The sequence below is a fragment of the Triticum urartu genome, chromosome 2A, assembly GCF_056163025.1.
Source record: "Triticum urartu cultivar PI428250 chromosome 2A, HENAU_Tu73, whole genome shotgun sequence".
In the NCBI taxonomy this organism is placed as follows: Eukaryota; Viridiplantae; Streptophyta; class Magnoliopsida; order Poales; family Poaceae; genus Triticum; species Triticum urartu.
Window position 1 is genome coordinate 57,263,590 of NC_141874.1, and position 25,156 is coordinate 57,288,745.

The 25,156-nt window shown below is 45.6% G+C and overlaps 1 pseudogene; it reads left to right on the forward strand.

Moving 5' to 3' along the window:
* LOC147983703 (galactinol synthase 3 pseudogene) overlaps window positions 1-25,156 on the forward strand; it is a 34,915-nt pseudogene that overhangs the window by 843 nt on the left and 8,916 nt on the right.

Here is a 25,156-nt window from a genome sequence, read left to right on the forward strand (position 1 = left end):
GTTATGAGGATGATGGGGTTAGAGACATGCTAGATGATGTCTTTACTGCACAGCCGACATCTCCGTCGCATTCAGCGAATGAACCGGAGGAACCGGAGGAAACCGCAAAGGCCTTCCTGGAAATCTTGGCCTCGTCAAAGAAACCTCTCTATGAGGGTGCCAAGCTGTCTGTGCTGGATGCCATCTCGCAACTGATGGCAGTCAAGGCTGAGTACGGCTGTAGCCGAGGTTGCTTCGAAGCATTTCTGGGAGTATGGGCTAACAGCCTGCCTGAGGGCCATGAACTGCCGAAAACCATATACGCTACGAAGAAAATCATGAAGGCGCTCTCCATGGACTATGAGAAAATACATGTTTGTCCAAAGAATTGCCTTTTGTTTAGGCATGAGTATGCGGATGAAAAGTACTCTAGGAAGTACGGTTCCTCTCGGTATATTGAGGTGGTCGATAAGCATGGTCAGAAGCAGCAGCTAAAAATCCCTGTGAAGGTTCTTCGGTATCTTGATTTTATAAAAAGACTGCAGCGCCTTTTCATCACCGAGGAGTCTGTCAAAATGATGAAGTGGCACAAGGAAGGGAAAAGGTACAATCCAAAAAAATTTATACATCCATCAGGAGGTGAAGCATGGAAGTCATTCGATAGTACCCGGAGGAAGCAGCCGAGGCTGGGAATGTCAGAATTGCTATAACAGGTGATGGGTTCAATCCATATGGTATGTCGTCTAATCCATATAGCTGTTAGCCCATATTTGTTATTCCGCTCAATCTCCCTCCCGGCGCCATAATGCAACGCAAGACCATGTTCCTGTCGCTTATAATTCCGGGGTCTGAATATCTGGGGAAGAATTTGAGTGTGTTTATGCAGCCGTTGGTGGATGATTTGCACCATTCTTGGTACTTCCCGAGGTTGACATACGACCGACATCTGCAGAAAAATTTCTTGATGAAAGTTTGGCTACAATATTGCATGCATGACTTTCCCGGTTATGCCCTGTTCTGCGGATGGTGTACAAGTGGAAAGATGCCTTGCCTAGTGTGCATGCAGGCCTTGATTTTCATTTGGCTGAAGAAGGGTGGCAAGTATGTTGCATTTGACCTGCATCGACAGTTTCTCCCTCCAGACCATCCTGATAGGGAAGACAAGAAGAACTTCACAAAAGGCAAAGTTGTCCATGAAGTAAACGAGATTCCAATGTTTTCTGGTGCGGATGTGCTTGCTCAGTTGAAAGCTCTTAAGCCTGCCGTTGAAGGGAAAGGCAAAGGCAAAGGCAAAGGCAAAGCCACGGGCGAAGACGAGGGCGAGGGCAAAGGAAAAGGGAAAGGGAAAAAAATTGAAGGATATGGTGAGACGCACAACTGGACTCACATTACCCCCTTCACGCAGCTTCCCTATTTTAAGGACCTCAAACTTCCATACAACATAGACGTGATGCACACCGAAAAGAATGTCGCAGAGTCCCTTTTTCACACGATCCTTAACATTCCTGATAAGACAAAGGATAATGTTAATGCTAGAGTTGATCAACAGAATATTTGTGATAGACCACGTCTACACATGCAGCCTCCCACGGGCAGTCGAAAATCTTGGTTCAAGCCAGATGCTGACTTCGTACTTAAAAAGGATCATAAGATGGAGGCATTCAAGTGGCTGAAACACATCGTGAAGTTCACTTATGGTTATGCGTCGAATATAAGTAAGGGGGTCAATCTTTCAATGGGCAGAGTGACCGGGCTCAAGAGTCATGACTATCATGTATGGATTGAGCGGATTATGTCGGTGATGGTTCGGGGCTATGTTCCCGAGCGTGTCTGGCGTGTGCTTGCGGAGTTAAGCCATTTCTTCCGCACGCTTTGTGCTAAAGAAGTATGTCCTGAGAAGATAAAAGAAATGCATAAGAAGGCGTCGGAGTTGATATGCAAGCTAGAGAAGATCTTCCCGCCAGGCTTCTTTACTCCGATGACACATCTCATTTTGCACCTCCCGAATGAGGTATTGTTGGGGGGCCTATGCAGAATCGTTGGTAGTACGGCCCTGAGAGACAGAACAAGCATCTGAGACAGAAATGTGGAAACAAAGCTAAGATTGAAGCTTCCATAGCTGAGGCAGTTATCCTAGAGGAGGTGGCAGACCTCAGGACAGCCTACTATCCAGACCATGTTCCCACGTTGCACAATAAGGTGTCTCGATACAATATAGAAGAACCCAACTATAAACCCAAGTTGCCTCTATTCATCGGGCAAGGTGGTAGGGCTGGATGCTCGAAACCTTATCTCATGCCACGAGATGAGTGGGAGGATGTCATGTTCTATATCTTGCACAACATCAAGGAAGTTGAGGATGAGTGGATGAGGTAATACCTTTGCACCATTCTTTTAGTCAATTCGTTATGTTCACTTTGCCTAGTTCTTATACCGTTGTTCTTATTGTAGTCGATTCGTTGAAGAAGAATGGACGGGAATGCTGCCTCCTACTGAAGCGGAGGCACTTGCTCTTCTCCGAAAGGGTGCTGATGGAAGGAAAAATTTCGTTGCGTGGTTCATGGAAAAAGTAATTTTTCACACTTCCCTATTACCTATTTCAATTAAACTCATGCACCCTATAATTTCAATTAAACTCATGCACCCTATAATTTCAATTAAACTTATGCCCTAGAGGCAATAATAAAGTTATTATTTATTTCCTTATAATCATGATAAATGTTTATTATTCATGCTAGAATTGTATTAACCGGAAACATAATACATGTGTGAATAAATAGACAAACAAAGTGTCACTAGTATGCCTCTACTTGACTAGCTCGTTAATCAAAGATGGTTATGTTTCCTAACCATGAACAATGAGTTGTTATTTGATTAACAAGGTCACATCATTAGTTGAATGATCTGATTGACATGACCCATTCCATTAGCTTAGCACCCGATCGTTTAGTATGTTGCTATTGCTTTCTTCATGACTTATACATGTTCCTATAACTATGAGATTATGCAACTCCCGTTTACCGGAGGAACACTTTGGGTACTACCAAACGTCACAACGTAACTGGGTGATTATAAAGGAGTACTACAGGTGTCTCCAATGGTACATGTTGGGTTGGCGTATTTCGAGATTAGGTTTTGTCACTCCGATTGTCGGAGAGGTATCTCTGGGCCCTCTCGGTAATGCACATCACATAAGCCTTGCAAGCATTACAACTAATATGGTAGTTGTGAGATGATGTATTACGGAACGAGTAAAGAGACTTGCCGGTAACGAGATTGAACTAGGTATTGGATACCAACGATCGAATCTCGGGCAAGTAACATACCGATGACAAAGGGAACAACGTATGTTGTTATGCGGTCTGACCGATAAAGATCTTCGTAGAATATGTAGGAGCCAATATGGACATCCAGGTCCCGCTATTGGTTATTGACGGAGACGTGTCTCGGTCATGTCTACATTGTTCTCGAACCGTAGGGTCCGCACGCTTAACGTTACGATGACAGTTATTATGAGTTTATGCATTTTGATGTATCGAAGGTTGTTCGGAGTCCCGGATGTGATCACGGACATGACGAGGAGTCTCGAAATGGTCGAGACATGAAGATTGATATATTGGAAGCCTATGTTTGGACATCGGAAGTGTTCCGGGTGAAATCGGGATTTTACCGGAGTAACGGGAGGTTACCGGAACCCCCCGGGAATCATATGGGCCTTATTGGGCCTTAGTGGAAAGGTGAAAGGGCTGCCCATAAGGGCTGCACGCCTCCCCCCCTCCCCTAGTCCTATTAGGACTAGGAGAGGTGGCCGGCCACCCCTCTCCCTCTTTCCCCCTTGGGAATCCTAGTTGGAATAGGATTGGGGGGGAGTCCTACTCCCGGTAGGAGTAGGACTCCTCCTGCGCCCTCCTCCTGGCCGGCGCACCTCTCCCCCTTGGCTCCTTTATATACGGAGGCAGGGGGCACCTCTAGACACACAAGTTGATCATTGAGATCGTTCCTTAGCCGGTGCCCCCTGCCACCATATTCCACCTCGCCGTTCATTGAGATCGTTGTAGTGCTTAGGCGAAGCCCTGCGTCGGTAATACATCAAGATCGTCACCACGCCGTCGTGCTGACAGAACTCCTTCCCGAAGCTTTGCTGGATCGGAGCCCGGGGATCGTCATCGAGCTGTACGTGTGCTAAGAACTCGGAGGTGCCGGAGTAATGGTGCTTGGATCGGTCGGATCGGGAAGAAGACGTACGACTACTTCCTCTACGTTGTGTCAACGCTGTGCGATCTACAAAGGGTACGTAGATCATACTCTCCCCTCGTTGCTATGCATCACCATGATCTTGCGTGTGCGTAGGAAATTTTTTGAAATTACTACGAAACCCAACAGTGGTATCCGAGCCTAGGTTTTATGGTTTGATGTTATTTGCACGAGTAGAACACAAGTGAGTTGTGGACGATATAAGTCATACTGCCTACCAGCATGTCATACTTTGGTTCGGCAGTATTGTTGGATGAAGCGGCCCGGACCGACATTACACGTACGCTTACGCGAGACCGGTTCCCTCGACGTGCTTTGCACATAGATGGCTTGCGGGCGACTGTCTCTCCAACTTTAGTTGAACCGAGTGTGGCTACGCCCGGTCCTTGCGAAGGTTAAAACAGAGTCTATTTGACAAACTATCGTTGTGGTTTTGATGCGTAGGTGAGATTGGTTCTTGCTTAAAGCCCGTAGCAGCCACGTAAAACTTGCAACAACAAAGTAGAGGACGTCTAACTTGTTTTTGCAGGGCATGTTGTGATGTCATATGGTCAAGGCATGATGCTAAATTTTATTGTATGAGATGATAATGTTTTGTAACCAAGTTATCGGCAACTGGCAGGAGCCATATGGTTGTCGCTTTATTGTATGCAATGCAATCGCGATGTAATGCTTTACTTTATCACTAAACGGTAGCGATAGTCGTGGAAGCATAAGATTGGCGAGATGACAATGATGCTACGATGGAGATCAAGGTGTCGCGCTGGTGACGATGGTGATCATGACGGTGCTTCGGAGATGGAGATCACAGGCGCAAGATGATGATGGCCATATCATATCACTTATATTGATTGCATGTGATGTTTATCTTTTTATGCATCTTATCTTGCTTTGATTGACGGTAGCATTATAAGATGGTCTCTCACTAAATTATCAAGAAGTGTTCTCCATGAGTATGCACCGTTGTGAAAGTTCTTCGTGCTGAGACACCACATGATGATCGGGTGTGATAGGCTCTACGTTCAAATACAACGGGTGCAAAACAGTTGCACACGCGGAATACTCAGGTTATACTTGACGAGCCAAGCATATACAGATATGGCCTCGGAACACGGAGACCGAAAGGTCGAGCGTCAATCATATAGTAGATATGATCAACATAATGATGTTCACCGATGAAACTACTCCATCTCACGTGATGATCGGACATGGTTTAGTTGATTTGGATCACGTGATCACTTAGAGGATTAGAGGAATGTCTATCTAAGTGGGAGTTCTTAAGTAATATGATTAATTGAACTTAAATTTATCATGAACTTAGTACCTGATAGTATCTTGCTTGTTTATGTTGATTGTAGATAGATGGCTCGTGCTGTTGTTCCGTTGAATTTTAATGCGTTCCTTGAGAAAGCAAAGTTGAAAGATGATGGTAGCAATTACGCGGACTGGGTCCGTAACTTGAGGATTATCCTCATTGCTGCACAGAAGAATTATGTCCTGGAAGCACCGCTGGGTGCCAGGCCTGCTGCTGGAGCAACACCAGATGTTATGAACGTCTGGCAGAGCAAAGCTGATGACTACTCGATAGTTCAGTGTGCCATGCTTTACGGCTTAGAATCGGGACTTCAAAGATGTTTTGAACATCATGGAGCATATGAGATGTTTCAGGAGTTGAAGTTAATATTTCAAGCAAATGCCCGGATTGAGAGATATGAAGTCTCCAATAAGTTCTATAGCTGCAAGATGGAAGAGAACAGTTCTGTCAGTGAGCATATACTCAAAATGTCTGGGTATAATAATCACTTGATTCAATTGGGAGTTAATCTTCCAGATGATTGCGTCATTGACAGAATTCTCCAATCACTGCCACCAAGCTACAAGAGCTTCGTGATGAACTATAATATGCAAGGGATGAACAAGACTATTCCCGAGCTCTTCGCAATGCTGAAAGCTGCGGAGGTAGAAATCAAAAAGGAGCATCAAGTGTTGATGGTTAACAAAACCACTAGTTTCAAGAAAAAGGGCAAAGGGAAGAAGAAGGGGAACTTCAAGAAGAACGGCAAGCAAGTTGCTGCTCAAGAGAAGAAACCCAAGTCTGGACCTAAGCCTGAAACTGAGTGCTTCTACTGCAAGCAGACTGGTCACTGGAAGCGGAACTGCCCAAAGTATTTGGCAGATCAGAAGGATGGCAAGGTGAACAAAGGTATATATGATATACATGTTATTGATGTGTACCTTAGTAATGCTCGCAGTAGCACCTGGGTATTTGATACTGGTTCTGTTGCTAATATTTGCAACTCGAAACAGGGGCTATGGATTAAGCGAAGATTGGCTAAGGACGAGGTGACGATGCGCGTGGGAAACGGTTCCAAAGTCGATGTGATCGCGGTCGGCACGCTACCTCTACATCTACCTTCGGGATTAGTATTATACCTAAATAATTGTTATTTGGTGCCAGCGTTAAGCATGAACATTATATCTGGATCTTGTTTGATGCGAGACGGTTATTCATTTAAATCAGAGAATAATGGTTGTTCTATTTATATGAGTAATATCTTTTATGGTCATGCACCCTTGAAGAGTGGTCTATTCTTATTGAATCTCGAGAGTAGTGATACACATATTCATAATGTTGAAGCCAAAAGATGCAGAGTTGATAATGATGGTGCAACTTATTTGTGGCACTGCCGTTTAGGTCATATCGGTGTAAAGCGCATGAAGAAACTCCATACTGATGGACATTTTGAACCACTTGATTATGAATCGCTTGGTACTTGCGAACCGTGCCTCATGGGCAAGATGACTAAAACACCGTTCTCCGATACTATGGAGAGAGCAACAGATTTGTTAGAAATCATACATACAGATGTATGTGGTCCAATGAATATTGAGGCTCGTGGCGGATATCGTTATTTTCTCACCTTCACAGATGATTTAAGCAGATATGGTTATATCTACTTAATGAAACATAAGTCTGAAACATTTGAAAAGTTCAAAGAATTTCAGAGTGAAGTGGAAAATCATCGTAACAAGAAAATAAAGTTTCTACGATCTGATCGTGGAGGAGAATATTTGAGTTACGAGTTTGGTGTACATTTGAAAAATTGTGGAATAGTTTCGCAACTCACGCCACCCGGAACACCACAGCGTAATGGTGTGTCCGAACGTCGTAATCGTACTTTACTAGATATGGTGCGATCTATGATGTCTCTTACTGATTTACCGCTATCATTTTGGTGATACGCTCTAGAGACGGTCGCATTCACGTTAAACAGGGCACCATCAAAATCCGTTGAGACGACGCCTTATGAACTATGGTTTGGCAAGAAACCAAAGTTGTCGTTTCTGAAAGTTTGGGGCTGCGATGCTTATGTGAAAAACTTCAACCTGATAAGCTCGATCCCAAATCGGAGAAATGTGTCTTCATAGGATATCCAAAGGAAACTATTGGATACACCTTCTATCACAGATCCGAAGGCAAGACTTTTGTTGCTAAATTCGGAAACTTTCTTGAGAAGGAGTTTCTCTCGAAAGAAGTGAGTGGGAGGAAAGTAGAACTTGACGAGGTAACTGTACCTGCTCCCTTGTTGGAAAGTAGTACATCACAGAAAACTGTTTCTGCGACACCTACACCAATAAGTGAGGAAGTTAATGATAATGATCATGAAACTTCAGAACAAGATACTACTGAACCTCGTAGATCAACCAGAGTAAGATCCGCACTAGAGTGGTACGGTAATCCAGTTCTGGAAGTCATGCTACTAGATCATGATGAACCTACGAACTATGAAGAAGCGATGGTGAGCCCAGATTCCGCAAAGTGGCTTGAAGCCATGAAATCTGAGATGGGATCCATGTATGAGAACAAAGTATGGACTTTGGTTGACTTGCCCGATGATCGGCAAGCAATTGAGAATAAATGGATCTTCAAGAAAAAGACTGACACTGACGGTAATGTTACTGTCTATAAAGCTCGACTTGTCGCAAAAGGTTTTCGACAAGTTCAAGGGGTTGACTACGATGAGACCTTCTCACCCGTAGCGATGCTTAAGTCTGTCCGAATCATGTTAGCAATTGCCGCATTTGATAATTATGAAATTTGGCAGATGGATGTCAAAACTGCATTCCTGAATGGATTTCTGGAAGAAGAGTTGTATATGATGCAACCAGAAGGTTTTGTTGATCCAAAGGGAGCTAACAAAGTGTGCAAGCTCCAGCGGTCCATTTATGGACTGGTGCAAGCCTCTCGGAGTTGGAATAAACGCTTTGATAGTGTGATCAAAGCATTTGGGTTTATACAGACTTTCGGAGAAGCCTGTATTTACAAGAAAGTGAGTGGGAGCTCTGTAGCATTTCTGATATTATATGTGGATGACATATTATTGATTGGAAATGATATAGAATTTCTGGATAGCATAAAGGGATACTTGAATAAGAGTTTTTCAATGAAAGACCTCGGTGAAGTTGCTTACATATTAGGCATAAAGATCTATAGAGATAGATCAAGACGCTTAATTGGACTTTCACAAAGCACATACCTTGACAAGATTTTGAAGAAGTTCAAAATGGATCAAGCAAAGAAAGGGTTCTTGCCTGTGTTACAAGGTGTGAAGTTGAGTCAGACTCAATGCCCGACCACTGCAGAAGATAGAGAGAAAATGAAAGATGTTCCCTATGCTTCAGCCATAGGCTCTATCATGTATGCAATGTTGTGTACCAGACCTGATGTGTGCCTTGCTATAAGTTTAGCAGGGAGGTACCAAAGTAATCCAGGAGTGGATCACTGGACAGCGGTCAAGAACATCCTGAAATACCTGAAAAGGACTAAGGATATGTTTCTCGTATATGGAGGTGACAAAGAGCTCACCGTAAAAGGTTACGTTGATGCAAGCTTTGACACTGATCCGGACGATTCAAAATCGCAAACCGGATACGTGTTTACATTAAACGGTGGAGCTGTCAGTTGGTGCAGTTCTAAACAAAGCGTCGTAGCGGGATCTACATGTGAAGCGGAGTACATAGCTGCTTCGGAAGCAGCGAACGAAGGAGTCTGGATGAAGGAGTTCATATCCGATCTAGGTGTCATGCCTGGTGCATCCGGTCCAATGAAAATCTTTTGTGACAATACTGGTGCAATTCCCTTGGCAAAGGAATCCAGATTTCACAAAAGGACCAAGCACATCAAGAGGCGCTTCAACTCCATCCGGGATCTAGTCCAGGTGGGAGACATAGAGATTTGCAAGATACATACGGATCTGAATGTTGTAGACCCATTGACTAAGCCTCTTCCACGAGCAAAACATGATCATCACCAAGGCTCCATGGGTGTTAGAATCATTACAGTGTAATCTAGATTATTGACTCTAGTGCAAGTGGGAGACTGAAGGAAATATGCCCTAGAGGCAATAATAAAGTTATTATTTATTACCTTATAATCATGATAAATTTTTATTATTCATGCTAGAATTGTATTAACCGGAAACATAATACATGTGTGAATAAATAGACAAACAAAGTGTCACTAGTATGCCTCTACTTGACTAGCTCGTTAATCAAAGATGGTTATGTTTCCTAACCATGAACAATGTGTTGTTATTTGATTAACGAGGTCACATCATTAGTTGAATGATCTGATTGACATGACCCATTCCATTAGCTTAGCACCCGATCGTTTAGTATGTTGCTATTGCTTTCTTCATGACTTATACATGTTCCTATAACTATGAGATTATGCAACTCCCATTTACCGGAGGAACACTTTGGGTACTACCAAACGTCACAACGTAACTGGGTGATTATAAAGGAGTACTACAGGTGTCTCCAATGGTACATGTTGGGTTGGCGTATTTCGAGATTAGGTTTTGTCACTCCGATTGTCGGAGAAGTATCTCTGGGCCCTCTCGGTAATGCACATCACATAAGCCTTGCAAGCATTACAACTAATATGGTAGTTGTGAGATGATGTATTACGGAACGAGTAAAGAGACTTGCCGGTAACGAGATTGAACTAGGTATTGGATACCGACGATCGAATCTCGGGCAAGTAACATACCGATGACAAAGGGAACAACGTATGTTGTTATGTGGTCTGACCGATAAAGATCTTCGTAGAATATGTAGGAGCCAATATGGGCATCCAGGTCCCGCTATTGGTTATTGACCGGAGACGTGTCTCGGTCATGTCTACATTGTTCTCGAACCGTAGGGTCCGCACGCTTAATGTTACGATGACAGTTATTATGAGTTTATGCATTTTGATGTATCGAAGGTTGTTCGGAGTCCTGGATGTGATCACGGACATGACGAGGAGTCTCGAAATGGTTGAGACATAAAGATTGATATATTGGAAGCCTATGTTTGGACATCGGAAGTGTTCCGGGTGAAATCAGGATTTTACCGGAGTACCGGGAGGTTACCGGAACCCCCCGGGAATCATATGGGCCTTATTGGGCCTTAGTGGAAAGGTGAAAGGGCTGCCCATAAGGGCTGCGCGCCTCCCCCCCCCTCCCCTAGTCCTATTAGGACTAGGAGAGGTGGCCGGCCACCCCTCTCCCTCTTTCCCCCTTGGGAATCCTAGTTGGAATAGGATTGGGGGGGAGTCCTACTCCCGGTAGGAGTAGGACTCCTCCTGCGCCCTCCTCCTGGCCGGCGCACCTCTCCCCCTTGGCTCCTTTATATACGGAGGAAGGGGGCACCTCTAGACACACAAGTTGATCATTGAGATCATTCCTTAGCCGTGTGCGGTGCCCCCTGCCACCATATTCCACCTCGATCATATCGTTGTAGTGCTTAGGCGAAGCCATGCGTCGGTAATACATCAAGATCGTCACCACGCCGTCGTGCTGACGGAACTCCTCCCCGAAGCTTTGCTAGATCGGAGCTCGGGGATCGTCATCGAGCTGTACGTGTGCTAAGAACTCGGAGGTGCCGTAGTAACGGTGCTTGGATCGGTCGGATCGGGAAGAAGACGTACGACTACTTCCTCTACGTTGTGTCAACGCTTCCATTGCGATCTACGAAGGGTACGTAGATCATACTCTCCCCTCGTTGCTATGCATCACCATGATCTTGCGTGTGCATAGGAAAGTTTTTGAAATTACTACGAAACCCAACAGGTTCGACCCCAAAAAGGGTCTGAGATATACGCCTTCTGTTGGTTTAGTTGAAGTTAAACCATCAACCATCTATGCCGGAGCTGATCTCTTTATCGCCGCTACCTAGGCCACACAAGTATATTATCTGCCTTACCCATGCCAGAAAGAGTACCTAAAGGGTTGGGAAGTTGTGTTCAAGGTGTCGCCGCATGGTAAGCTACCGGACCCGAACGATGATGATTACTACAACATAAACCCCATGACATACGAGGGAGTGTTCTATCAAGAGGAACATGATGACGTGGTCTGAAACAACGAGGATGATGACTTGGGTTATGTTGACCTGGACCGAAATGACGACAATGCACGGATTGATGGTGAGGCAGTTGTGAATCAAAGAGACATAATTATGCTTGAAAAGTTAAATGAAGATGCTGACGATGAGGAAGAGCCTCCACCTCCATCAGACAACGAATAATATATGTGTGATAGTGATGATGAGACTGGTCCACAAATAGATTACAATAGTGATGATTCATATGGGTTCTAGAAAATGTAAGTTCTTGTAATGATCATTACAATAGTATGTTTAATGTGCTCTTCTGGTATTAATGTTTTTCCTGTATGCTTGTTTAATTGATATCCTTACTAATTGTTTATTCTCTTCTCAATGCAGGTTTGCTAATCATGGGCAAGTCCAGCGGCGCCAGTTTCCTCAGTAAATTCAAAGGACTTACTCGGAGTGGATGAGCCCACAAGGTTCCCTCCCGACTACGCGAGGATGACACCTCACAGGGAGGTGGAGGGGTCGGGGGAGGAGACCCTAGAGGAGGAGGCGGTGGGGGAGAGCCCCTAGAGGAGGAGGAGGTGGGGGGAGAGGCAGCCAGGGCAAAAAACTCCGGGCTGTGTCCGAAATAGGAGGGTCTTCTTCGATGCCCTCCTATACAGAGGCACCTTCTGAGTCTGAGGAGGAGGAGTATGTTCCTGATGGCGAGGAGGAGGGTGAGGAGGAGGAGGCCGAGGAGGAGGAGGCCGAGGAGGAGGGCGAGGAGGGTGGAGGGGATGTTGATCCCGAGTTGTGGGGTGACTTGCCACCGGGTGCTCCGCAGGGGTGGCTGCGTGGTAATGCCGGACTACCTACACCACCGTCTATCGAGGAGCACAAGTGGCTCATTGAACCTGTGGGGACAAAGTAAGTGCCTCTCAATCATATTTTCAACACATGACAACATTTTCTTATTGTACACATGGCAATCATTTGATTCTTTTGCAGAAACTGGATCCTTCGCGGAAAGGGACGTAAACCGAACGGCCTTATCACTGTCCTGTTGAAGGAGTTTTGGCCTGGCCTATTCTCCCCGCGGCCAGACAGGGACCCGCAGCTGCGGGTTTTGGCCACGAGCTGGGCCCACTACGAGGCTTGCAGCAACGCGGAGTACGGGACGGCCGCTAAGGCCGTGATCACCAAATGTTGGGTAAGTTCTCTTCTGAATCACTTGTCTTCAGTTTCATTCATAGTTTATCATTGAATCACTCAACTCATGCCTTGTTTGCTTCTGGTTTATGCATGATTGCAGCAACTCTATAGAGTTCTTGACGAGCACAAGGCCAGAGCCGACGTGGTCTTGCTTGCGGCTGCGAAGAAGAAAGCTCGTCAGTTGCAGTACGAGGTGCGCTGGGTTGCTGTGACGCCCGGATAATCATGCTACAGTAATCTCACGTTAATGGTGACACGTCACCTCTGTCAGTTTAGTTAATCCCAGGTTAGTTCAAAACCGTTTCAAATTCAAAATTCAACTAAAGGCAAATAATAAAAGTTTTCAAACAATGAAACCAAAATGTTCAAGGTGGGTCAGATAAATCATGTGTAAATACGATGGAGAAACCAAACCTTGATAAAATGTTTAAGGGCTCTAAACTAATTAAAACAGTAGTGAAAGCAATTAAACAAATACCTATTGGATTTTATAAAATATTAAAAATATTTTATTATGGGTTAAGAATTGATGTGACAGCAGTTTGTTTATAAATACTACTTTAGATACTAGTGGTGATTTTTGTAAAAACTAAAGATTAAAAGAAACTAGAAATAAGACAGAAAAGAAAATAAATAAAAAGAAAAGGTCTAACAAAAACAAAACAACAAAGAAAGAAAAGGAAGAAAGACCCCCCCCCCCACGCTGGGCCTCAGCCCAGCTGGCCATCCAACTGGGCCGGCCCACCTAACCCCTCCATAATCCCCCCCCCACAGACGGAAACCCTAGCCTGATCCACCCCCACTGCTCCCGCACGATCTCCACTCTCCCCCCACGTCTCTCTCCCCCTCGTCCCGATCTAGATCGGGGCCGCGCCCGATCCCGACGCAGGAGCCATCCCCGACTGCGCCGCCGCCGCCCAAGAACCTCGTGCGCCTGATGCCGCCGCCGACGCTCGTCACAGGGCCTCCTCCCTGCCGCCCGTCTCCGGCTCGCCTCCCCTCTCGATCCTCTTCCCCTACCCGATCTGGATCGGGAAGGGGCAACGAGCCCGACGCCGCCCCACCTCTGAAGCCGCTGGACCTCGCCGCCACCTCGCCCCGAAGTCACCCCGTCTCCCTGATGTTGCGTCGCCGGACCGCCCGTCTTCGTCCTCCTCCACGACCGGCCTCTTCACGCCTCGTCGCCCCCTCTCCCCATCAACGCTGGTGAGGCCCCGGGCCTCTCCCCTTCTCTGCCTCGCCCCTCGCTCGCGGTCACCGCATGTTAGACCGCCCACGCGTGCGCCTGCGGTGAGCACGCGCCCTCTGCGCCGTCCTTGCCGTGCGCCGCCTCCCCGTGCCCGCCCACTCCGGCCGCTTGTTGCGCTTGCGTGCCCGCCTCCGCCTCGAACCGCCCCCGCCTTTGCTGGTCGTCGCGTCGCACGCCGTAGCGGCGTGCCCCGCTAATGCCCTCCTGGCCATGCGCACACGCGCTGGCCTCGCCGGCCTCGCCCACCACGCGCAGCCCTGGCCGACAGCACCTCGCCGCGGCAATCCCTCTGCCGCCTCCTCTGGCCCTGGCCGGCGTGCGCCGTGCGTACCCAGCGCCCCTCGGGCGTGCGCCCGATCGAGCAGCGTCCGTTCGCCCGCGCCCGTTTGGCCCTATGGGCCACTGCCTAGTGGGCCCCCCACCCACGCCCCTGTTAAAAAAAGAGAAAAAAATAAATATAATTAAATTAATTAATTAATTAATTAATTAGTTAACTTAATTAGGTCTGTTAAATTAACCTAATCACTGTTTAAACTAATTAATCTGTTTTAGATAAACTCAGTCAATGACAATGTGACCCACGTGTCAGCTTGACCAGTCAATGGTCAGAGTTGACTGCTGATGACATGCTGACGTCATAAATGCAATTTTGAATTAAAATAATATGTTAATCCTAGAAAATGATTTAAAACTTTAAAAATTAATATAAAATAATTCGTAGCTCGGATGGAAAAACTTTGTACATGAAAGTTGCTCAGAACGACGAGACGAACCCGGATACGCAACCCGTTCGTCCGCCACGCATCCCTAGCATAGCGAACACGCAACTTTCCCCCTCCGGTTCATCTGTCCGAAAACGCGAAACACCGGGGATATTTACCCGGATGTTTCCCCCCTTCACCGGTATCACCTCGTACCGCGTCAGGCCACCCCTAGCACAACGTAATGCCGCATCTTGCTTTTTGTTACATTGATTGCTCTGTTATTTATTGTGTTCCCCCTCCGTTACTTCTTTCCGGTAGACCCCGAGACTGCCGGAGACCCCCAGTACGACTATGGTGTTGACGATCCCTCCTTGCCAGAGCAACCAGGCAAGCCCCCCCTTTGATCACCAGATATCGCCTACTCTTCTCTATACTGCTTGCATTAGAGTAGTGTAGCATGTTACTGCTTTCCGTTATTCCTATCCTGATGCATAGCCTGTCCTTGCTACTACTGTTGTTACCATTACCTGCTATCCTACTGCTTAGTATAGGATGCTAGTGTTCCATCAGTGGCCCTACACTCTTGTCCGTCTGCCATGCTATACTACTGGGCCGTGATCACTTCGGGAGGTGATCACGGGCATATACTATATACTTTACACAGTTACATTACCTGTGGTACTGTTCGGAGTTGGGGGCTGAAGGGGCAGGTGGCTCCATCCCGGTAGAGGTGGGCCTGGGTTCCCGACGGCCCCCGACTGTTACTTTGTGGCGGAGCGACAGGGCAGGTTGAGACCACCTAGGAGAGAGGTGGGTCTGGCCCTGGTCGGTGTTCGCGGACACTTAACACGTTTATCGAGATCTTGGTATTTGATCTGAGTCTGGCTATTGGCCTATACGCACTAACCATCTACGCGGGGACAGTTATGGGCACTCGACGTCGTGGTATCAGCCGAAGCCTTCGTGACATCAGCGACTGAGTGGCGCGCGCCGGATTGCACCGTAAGCCTGCTCTTGTATTAAGGGGGCTAGTTCTGCTTCCGGCCGCGTACGCAACATGCAGGTGTGCAATGGGCGATGGGCCCAGACCCCTGCGCCATAGGATTTAGACCGGCGTGCTGACCTCTCTGTTGTGCCTAGGTAGGGCTGCGACGTGTTGATCTTCCGAGCCCGGGCATGACCCAGGAAAGTGTGTCCGGCCAAATGGGATCGAGCGTGTTGGGATATGTGGTGCACCCCTGCAGGGAAGTTAATCTATTCGAATAGCCGTGATCTTCGGTAACAGGACGACTTGGAGTTGTACCTTGACCTTATGACAACTAGAACTGGATACTTAATAAAACACACCCTTCCAAGTGCCAGATACAACCGGTGATCGCTCTCTCACAGGGCGACGAGGGGAGGATCATCGGTTAGGATTATGCTATGTGATGATACTTGGAGGACTTCAGTCTACTCTCTTCTACATGCTGCAAGATGGAGGCTGCCAGAAGCGTAGTCTTCGAAATGACTAGCTATCCCCCCTTATCTCAGCTTTCTGCAGTTCAGTCCACATATAATAGCCTTATTCCAGTTGATACCAATGCATACATATGTAGTATAGCTCCTTGCTTGCGAGTACTTTGGATGAGTACTCACGGTTGCTTTCTCCCCCTTTTCCCCTATCTCTTCTACCTGGTTGTCGCAACCAGATGTTAGAGCCCAGGACCCAGACGCCACCTTCGACGACGACTCCTACTACACCGGAGGTGCCTACTACTACGTGCTGCCCGCTGACGATGATCAGGAGTAGTTTAGGAGGATCCCAGGCAGGAGGCCTGCACCTCTTTCGATCTGTATCCCAGTTTGTGCTAGCCTTCTTAAGGCAAACTTGTTTAACTTATGTCTGTACTCAGATATTGTTTGCTTCCACTGACTCGTCTATGATCGAGCTCTTGTATTCGAGCCCTCGAGGCCCCTGGCTTGTAATATGATGATTGTATGACTTATTTTATTTGTAGAGTTGTGTTGTGATATCTTCCCGTGAGCCCCTGATCTTAATCGTACACATTTGCGTGTATGATTAGTGTACGATTGAATCGGGGGCGTCACAGTTGCCGTCTCGCAGTACTACCACATCTACCTGCAACAAAAGATGACCAAAACTCAAGCGCGGAGGCAACGACTTACCTTGAACAGGGAGCAGTTCATGATGGTAACTATTACTAACTTATCATTGTTTCAAGCAGTCAACTATATGTTTCGTGCTCACATGTCATGCTTCCAAAATTTGCATAGGTTGTTCCTCGTTGGTGCTATGGAAGGCATGACGGATGGGCGAGTTTGGTGGATAGGTGGCTCGGCGACGATGCAGAGTTTGCTGCCAAGAGCATCAAGGCCCGGGCTAACCGTGGAAAAGACGGGACACACGGCCAAGGAAACAGGAACCACTGGGGCTTCAAGGCCATGAAGGTATATCTATATGCATGATGCATTTTTGTTCTTCTTTACCATCATGTTCTTATGTATAGCTAACTTCTGTTTGACGTTGCAGGAGGACAAGTTGAAGAGGCCGCTCTCAGACATTGAGTCGTGGAAGCTGGCCCGCGAGCGGAGTCATCCCAAGGAGGGCGAGAGCCAGTACTACGGCAAGACCGAGGAGCACCTAGAGTCTTACACTCAGCACTATCAGAAGTTGCATCCGGACGTTCCTGTTCCTGAGGTTGCCCAGTCTCAGATCGACGACACGGCGGTGGTGGCCATCCAGGGGAAGTCACATGGCCGGTATCCGTGTTTCGATGGCTTGATAACTCCTTCGATCTCGTCCACACGGCTTCGGTCTACCAACCCGAGCTAGTTAGAGAGTACGGGGGGTTCACAGACTCCCTTAGCCAGCCAGCATGCTGTAAGTACTTCCCCTTTATCTTTTTCTCTCTAGCATTCTCAGTTCATTTTCAACATTGCTCACTTAGAAACAACCTAAATTATGTAGGCATATAAGGCCTTTGTCGAGCATAGGAATCTCGAGGTGCGAGAGTACTTGCTGTTGGGGAACGTAGTAATTTCAAAAAAATTCCTACGCACACGCAAGATCATGCTGATGCATAGCAACGAGGGGAGAGTATGATCTACGTACCCTTGTAGATCGCAACAGAAGTGTTGACACAACGTAGAGGAAGTAGTCGTACGTATTCTTCCCGATCCGACCGATCCAAGCACCGTTACTCCGGCACCTCCGAGTTCTTAGCACACGTACAGCTCGATGACGATCCCCGGGCTCCGATCCAGTAAAGTGTCGGGGAAGAGTTCCGTCAGCACGACGGCGTGGTGACGATCTTGATGTTCTACCGACGCAGGGCTTCGCCTAAGCACTACAACGATATGATCGAGGTGGAATATGGTGGCAGGGGGCACCGCACACGGCTAAGGAACGATCTCAATGATCAACTTGTGTGTCTATGGGGTGCCCCCTGCCCCCATATATAAAGGAGTGGAGGAGGGGAGGGCCGGCCCTCTCTATGGCGCGCCCTAGGGGAGTCCTACTCCCACCGGGAGTAGGATTCCCCCTTTCCTAGTCCAACTAGGAGTCCTTCCATGTATTAGGAGTAGGAGTCAAGGCAAGGGAAAAGAGGAGAGAAGGAAGGAGGGGCGCAGCCCTTCCCCCTAGTCCAATTCGGACTAGGCCTTGGGGACTCCTCGTCATGTCCCCGATCCAAACATAGGCTTCCAATATATCAATCTTTATGTCTCGACCATTTCGAGACTCCTCGTCATGTCCCCGATCTCATCTGGGACTCCGAACTCCTTCGGTACATCAAAACTCATAAACTCATAATATAACTGTCATCGAAACCTTAAGCGTGCGGACCCTACGGTTCGAGAACAATGTAGACATGACCGAGACACGTCTCCGGTCAATAACCAATAGCGGGACCTGGATGCCCATATTGGCTCCTACATATTCTACGAAGATCTTTATCGGTCAGACCGCATAACAACATACGTTGTTCCCTTTGTCATCGGTATGTTACTTGCCCGAGATTCGATCATCGGTATCCAATACCTAGTTCAATCTCGTTAACGTCAAGTCTCTTTACTCGTTCCGTAATACATCATCTCGCAACTAACTCATTAGTTGCAATGCTTGCAAGGCTTATGTGATGTGCATTACCGAGAGGGCCCAGAGATACTTCTCCGACAATCGGAGTGACAAATCCTAATCTCGAAATACGCCAACCCAACATCTACCTTTGGAGACACCTGTAATGCTCCTTTATAATCACCCAGTTACGTTGTGACGTTTGGTAGCACCCAAAGTGTTCCTCCGGCAAACGGGAGTTGCATAATCTCATAGTCATAGGAACATGTATAAGTCATGAAGGAAGCAATAGCAACATACTAAACGATCGGGTGCTAAGCTAATGGAATGGGTCATGTCAATCAGATCATTCAACTAATGATGTGACCTCGTTAATCAAATAACAACTCTTTGTCTATGGTTAGGAAACAGAACCATCTTTGATTAACGAGCTAGTCAAGTAGAGGCATGCTAGTGACACTCTGTTTGTCTATGTATTCACACATGTATTATATTTCTGGTTAATACAATTCTAGCATGAATAATAAACATTTATCATGAAATAAGGAAATAAATAATAACTTTATTATTGCCTCTAGGGCATATTTCCTTCAGTCTCCCACTTGCACTAGAGTCAATAATCTAGATCACATCACCATGTGATTAACATCGATAGTTCACATCATCATGTGATTAACACCCATAGTTCACATCGCCATGTGACCAACACCCAAAGGGTTTACTAGATTCAGTAATCTAGTTCACATCGCTATGTGATTAACACCCAAGGAGTACTAAGGTGTGATCATGTTTTGCTTGTGAGAGAATCTTAGTCAACGGGTCTGCCACATTCAGATCCGCATGTATTTTGCAAATTTCTATGTCAACAATGCTCTACATGGAGCTACTCTAGCTAATTGCTCCCACTTTCAATATGTATCTAGACCGAGACTTAGAGTCATCTAGATTAGTGTCAAAACTTGCATCGGCGTAACCCTTTACGATGAACCTTTTTTTTCACTTCCATAATCGAGAAACATATCCTTATTCCACTAAGGATAATTTTGACCACTGTCCAGTGATCTACTCCTAGATCACTATCGTACTCCCTTGCCAAACTCAGTGGTAGGGCATACAATAGATCTGGTATACAGCATGGCATACTTTATAGAACCTATGACTAAGGCATAGGGAATGACTTTCATTCTCTTTCTATCTTCTGCCGTGGTCGGTCTTTGAGTCTTACTCAACTTCACACCTTGTAATACAGGCAAGAACTCTTTCTTTGAATGCTCCATTTTGAACTACTTCAAAATCTTGTCAAGGTATGTACTCATTGAAAAAACTTATCAAGCGTCTTGATCTATCTCTATAGATCTTGAAGCTCAATATGTAAGCAGCTTCACCGAAGTATTTCTTTGAAAAACTCCTTTCAAACACTCCTTTATGCTTTGCAGAATAATTCTACATTATTTCCGATCAACAATATGTCATTCACATATACTTATCAGAAATGCTGTAGTGCTCCCACTCACTTTCTTGTAAATACAGGCTTCACCGCAAGTCTGTATAAAACTATATGCTTTGATCAACTTATCAAAGCGTATATTCCAACTCCGAGATTCTTGCACCAGTCCATAGATGGATCGCTGGAGCTTGCATATTTAGTTAACACCTTTAGGATCGACAAAACCTTCTAGTTGCATCGTATACAACTCTTCTTTAGTAAATCCATTAAGGAATGCAGTTTTGTTTATCCATTTGCCAGATTTCATAAAACGCGGCAATTGCTAACATGATTCGGACAGACTTAAGCATAGATACGAGTGAGAAACTCTCATCGTAGTCAACACCTTGAACTTGTCGAAAACCTTTTGCGACAATTCTAGCTTTGTAGATAGTAACACTACTATCAGCGTCCGTCTTCCTCTTGAAGATCCATTTATTTTCTATGGCTTGCCGATCATCGGGCAAATCCATCAAAGTCCATACTTTGTTCTCATACATGGATCATATCTCAGATTTCATGGCCTCAAACCATTTCGCGGAATCTGGGCTCATCATCGCTTCCTCATAGTTCGTAGGTTCATCATGATCTAGTAGCATGACTTCCAGAAAAGGATTACCGTACCACTCTGGCGCGGATCTTACTCTAGTTGATCTACGAGGTTCAGTAGTATCTTGTTCTGAAGTTTCATGATCATCATCATTAGCTTCCTCACTAACTGGTGTAGGTGTCACAGAAACAGTTTTCTGTGATGTACTACTTTCCAATAAGGGAGCAGGTACAATTACCTTATCAAGTTCTACTTTCCTCCCACTCACTTCTTTCGAGAGAAACTCCTTCTCCAGAAAGTTTCCGAATTTAGAAACAAAAGTCTTGCCTTCGGATCTGTGATAGAAGGTGTACCCAACAGTCTCCTTTGGGTATCCTATGAAGATACATTTCTCCGATTTGGGTTCGAGCTTATCAGGTTGAAGCTTTTTCACATAAGCATCGCAGCCCCAAACTTTAAGAAACGACAACTTTGGTTTCTTGCCAAACCATAGTTCATACGGCGTCGTCTCAACGGATTTTGATGGTGCCCTATTTAACGTGAATGCAGCTGTCTCTAATGCATAACCCCAAAACGATAGTGGTAGATCGGTAAGAGACATCATAGCTTGCACTATATCCAATAAAGTACGATTATGACGTTCGGATACACCATTATGCTGTGGTGTTCCATGTGGCATGAGTTTGTGAAACTATTCCACATTGTTTTAATTGAAGACCAAACTCGTAACTCAAATATTTTACCTCTGCGATCATATCGTAGAAACTTTTATTTTCTTGTCACGATGATTTTCCACTTCACTCTGAAATTCTTTGAACTGTTCAAATGTTTCAGACTTATGTTTCATCAAGTAGATATCCCCATATCTGCTCAAATCATCTGTGAAGGTCAAAAAATAATGATACCTGCTGCAAGCCTTAATATTCATCGGACCACATACATCAGTATGTATGATCTCCAACAAATCTGTTGCTTGCTTCATTGTTCCGGAGAACGGCGTTTTAGTCATCTTGCCCAAAAGGCATGGTTCGCAAGCATCAAGTGATTCATAATCAAGTGATTCCAAAATCCCATCAGCATGGAGTTTCTTCATGCGCTTTACACCAATATGACCTAAACGGCAGTGCTACAAATAAGTTGCACTATCATTATTAACTTTGCATCTTTTGGTTTCAATATTATGATTATGTGTATCACTACGATCGAGATCCAACGAACTATTTTCATTGGGTGTGTAACCATATAAGGTTTTATTCATGTAAACAGAACAACAATTTATTCTCTTACTTAAATGAATAACCGTATTACAATAAACATGATCAAATCATATTCATGCTTAACGCAAACACCAAATAACACTTATTCAGGTTCAACACTAATCCCGAAAGTATAGGGAGTGTGCGATGATGATCATATCAATCTTGGAACCACTTCCAACACACATCGTCACTTCACCCTTAACTAGTCTCTGTTTATTCTGCAACTCCCGTTTCGAGTTACTAATCTTAGCAACTGAACTAGTATCAAATACTGAGGGTTTGCTATAAACACTAGTAAAGTACACATCAATAACATGTATATCAAATATACTTATGTTCATTTTGCCATCCTTCTTATCCGCCAATCACTTGGGGTAGTTCCGCTTCCAGTGACCAGTCCCTTTGAAGTAGAAGCACTTAGTCTCAGGCTTAGGACCAGACTTGGGCTTCTTCACTTGAGCAGCAACTTGCTTGTTGTTCTTCTTGAAGTTCCCCTTCTTCCCTCTGCCCTTTTCTTGAAACTAGTGATCTTGTCAACCATCAACACTTGATGTTTTTCTTGATTTCTACCTTTGTTGATTTCAGCATCACGAAGAGCTTGGGAGTTGTTTCTGTTATCCCTTGCATATTATAGTTCATCACGAAGTTCTACTAACTTGGTGATGGTGACTAGAGAATTCTGTCAATCACTATCTTATCTGGAAGATTAACTCCCACTTGATTCAAGCGATTGTAGTACCCAGACAATCTGAGCACATGCTCACTAGTTGAGAGATTCTCCTCCATCTTTTAGCTATAGAACTTGTTGGAGACTTCATATCTCTCAACTCGGGTATTTGCTTGAAATATTAACTTCAACTCCTGGAACATCTCATATGGTCCATGACGTTCAAAACGTCTTTGAAGTCCCGATTCTAAGCCATTAAGCATGGTGCACTAAACTATCAAGTAGTCATCATATTGAGCTAGCCAAACGTTCATAACGTCTGCATCTGCTCCTGCAATAGGTCTGTCACCTAGCGGTGCATCAAGGACATAATTCTTCTGTGCAGCAATGAGGATAAACCTCAGATCATGGATCCAATCCGCATCATTGCTACTAACATCTTTCAACACAATTTTTCTCTAGGAACATATCAAAATAAACATATGAAAGCAACAACGCAAGCTATTGATCTACAACATAATTTGCAAAATACTACCAGGACTAAGTTCATGATAAATTTAAGTTCAATTAATCAGATTACTTAAGAACTCCCACTTAGATAGACATCCCTCTAATCCTCTAAGTGATCACGTGATCCAAATCAACTAAACCATAACCGATCATCACATGAGATGGAGTAGTTTTCAATGGTGAACATCGTTATGTTGATCATATCTACTATATGATTCACGCTTGACCTTTCGGTCTCCGTGTTCCGAGGCCATATCTGTATATGCTTGGCTCGTCAAGTATAACCTGAGTATTCCGCGTGTGCAACTGTTTTGCACCCGTTGTATTTGAACGTAGAGCCTATCACACCCGATCATCACGTGGTGTCTCAGCACGAAGAACTTTCGCAACGGTGCATACTCAGGGAGAACACTTCTTGATAATTTAGTGAGAGATCATCTTAAAATGCTGCCGTCAAACTAAGCAAAATAAGATGTATAAAAGATAAACATCATATGCAATCAAAATATGTGACATGATATGGCCATCATCATCTTGCGCCTTTGGTCTCCATCTCCAAAGTACTGTCATGATCTCTATCGTCACCGGCATGACACCATGATCTCCATCATCTTGATCTATATCAATGTGTCGTCACACGGTCGTCTCGCCAACTATTGCTCTTGCAACTATTGCTATCGCATAGCGATAAAGTAAAGCAATTATTTGGCGCTTGCATCTTATGCAATATAAAGACAACCATAAGGCTTTTGCCAGTTGCCGATAACAAAACATGATCATCTCATACAACAACTTATATCTCATCACGTTTTGACCATATCACATCACAACATGCCCTGCAAAAACAAGTTAGACGTCCTCTACTTTGTTGTTGCATATTTTACGTGGCTGCTACGGGCTTAAGCAAGAACCAATCTTACCTACGCATCAAAATCACAACGATAGTTTGTCAAATAGACTCCGTTTTAACCTTCGCAAGGACCGGGCGTAGCCACACTCAGTTCAACTAAAGTTGGAGAGACAGTCACCCGCTAGCCACCTTTGTGCAAAGCATGTCGGGAGAACCGGTCTCGCGTAAGCGTACGCGTAATGTCGGTCCGGGCCGCTTCATCCAACAATACTGCCGAACCAAAGTATGACATGCTGGTAGGCAGTATGACTTATATCGTCCACAACTCACTTGTGTTCTACTCGTGCAAATAACATCAAACCATAAAACCTAGGCTCGGATGCCACTGTTGGGGAACGTAGTAATTTCAAAAAAAATTCCTACGCACACGCAAGATCATGGTGATGCATAGCAACGAGGGGAGAGTATGATGTACGTACCCTTGTAGATCACAACGGAAGCGTTGACACAACGTAGAGGAAGTAGTCATACGTATTCTTCCCGATCCGACCGATCCAAGCACCGTTACTCCGGCACCTCCGAGTTCTTAGCACACGTACAGCTCGATGACGATCCCTGGGCTCCGATCCAGCAAAGCGTCGGGGAAGAGTTCCGTCAGCACGACTGCGTGGTGACGATCTTGATGTTCTACCGACGTAGGGCTTCACCTAAGCACTACAACGATATGATCGAGGTGGAATATGGTGGCAGGGGGCACCGCACACGGCTAAGGAACGATCTCAATGATCAACTTGTGTGTCTATGGGGTGCCCCCTGCCCCCGTATATAAAGGAGTGGAGGAGGGGAGGGCCGGCCCTCTCTATGGCGCGCCCTAGGGGAGTCCTACTCCCACCGGGAGTAGGATTCCCCCTTTCCTAGTCCAACTAGGAGTCCTTCCATGTATTAGGACTGGGAGTCAAGGCAAGGGAAAAGAGGAGAGAAGGAAGGAGGGGGCGCAGC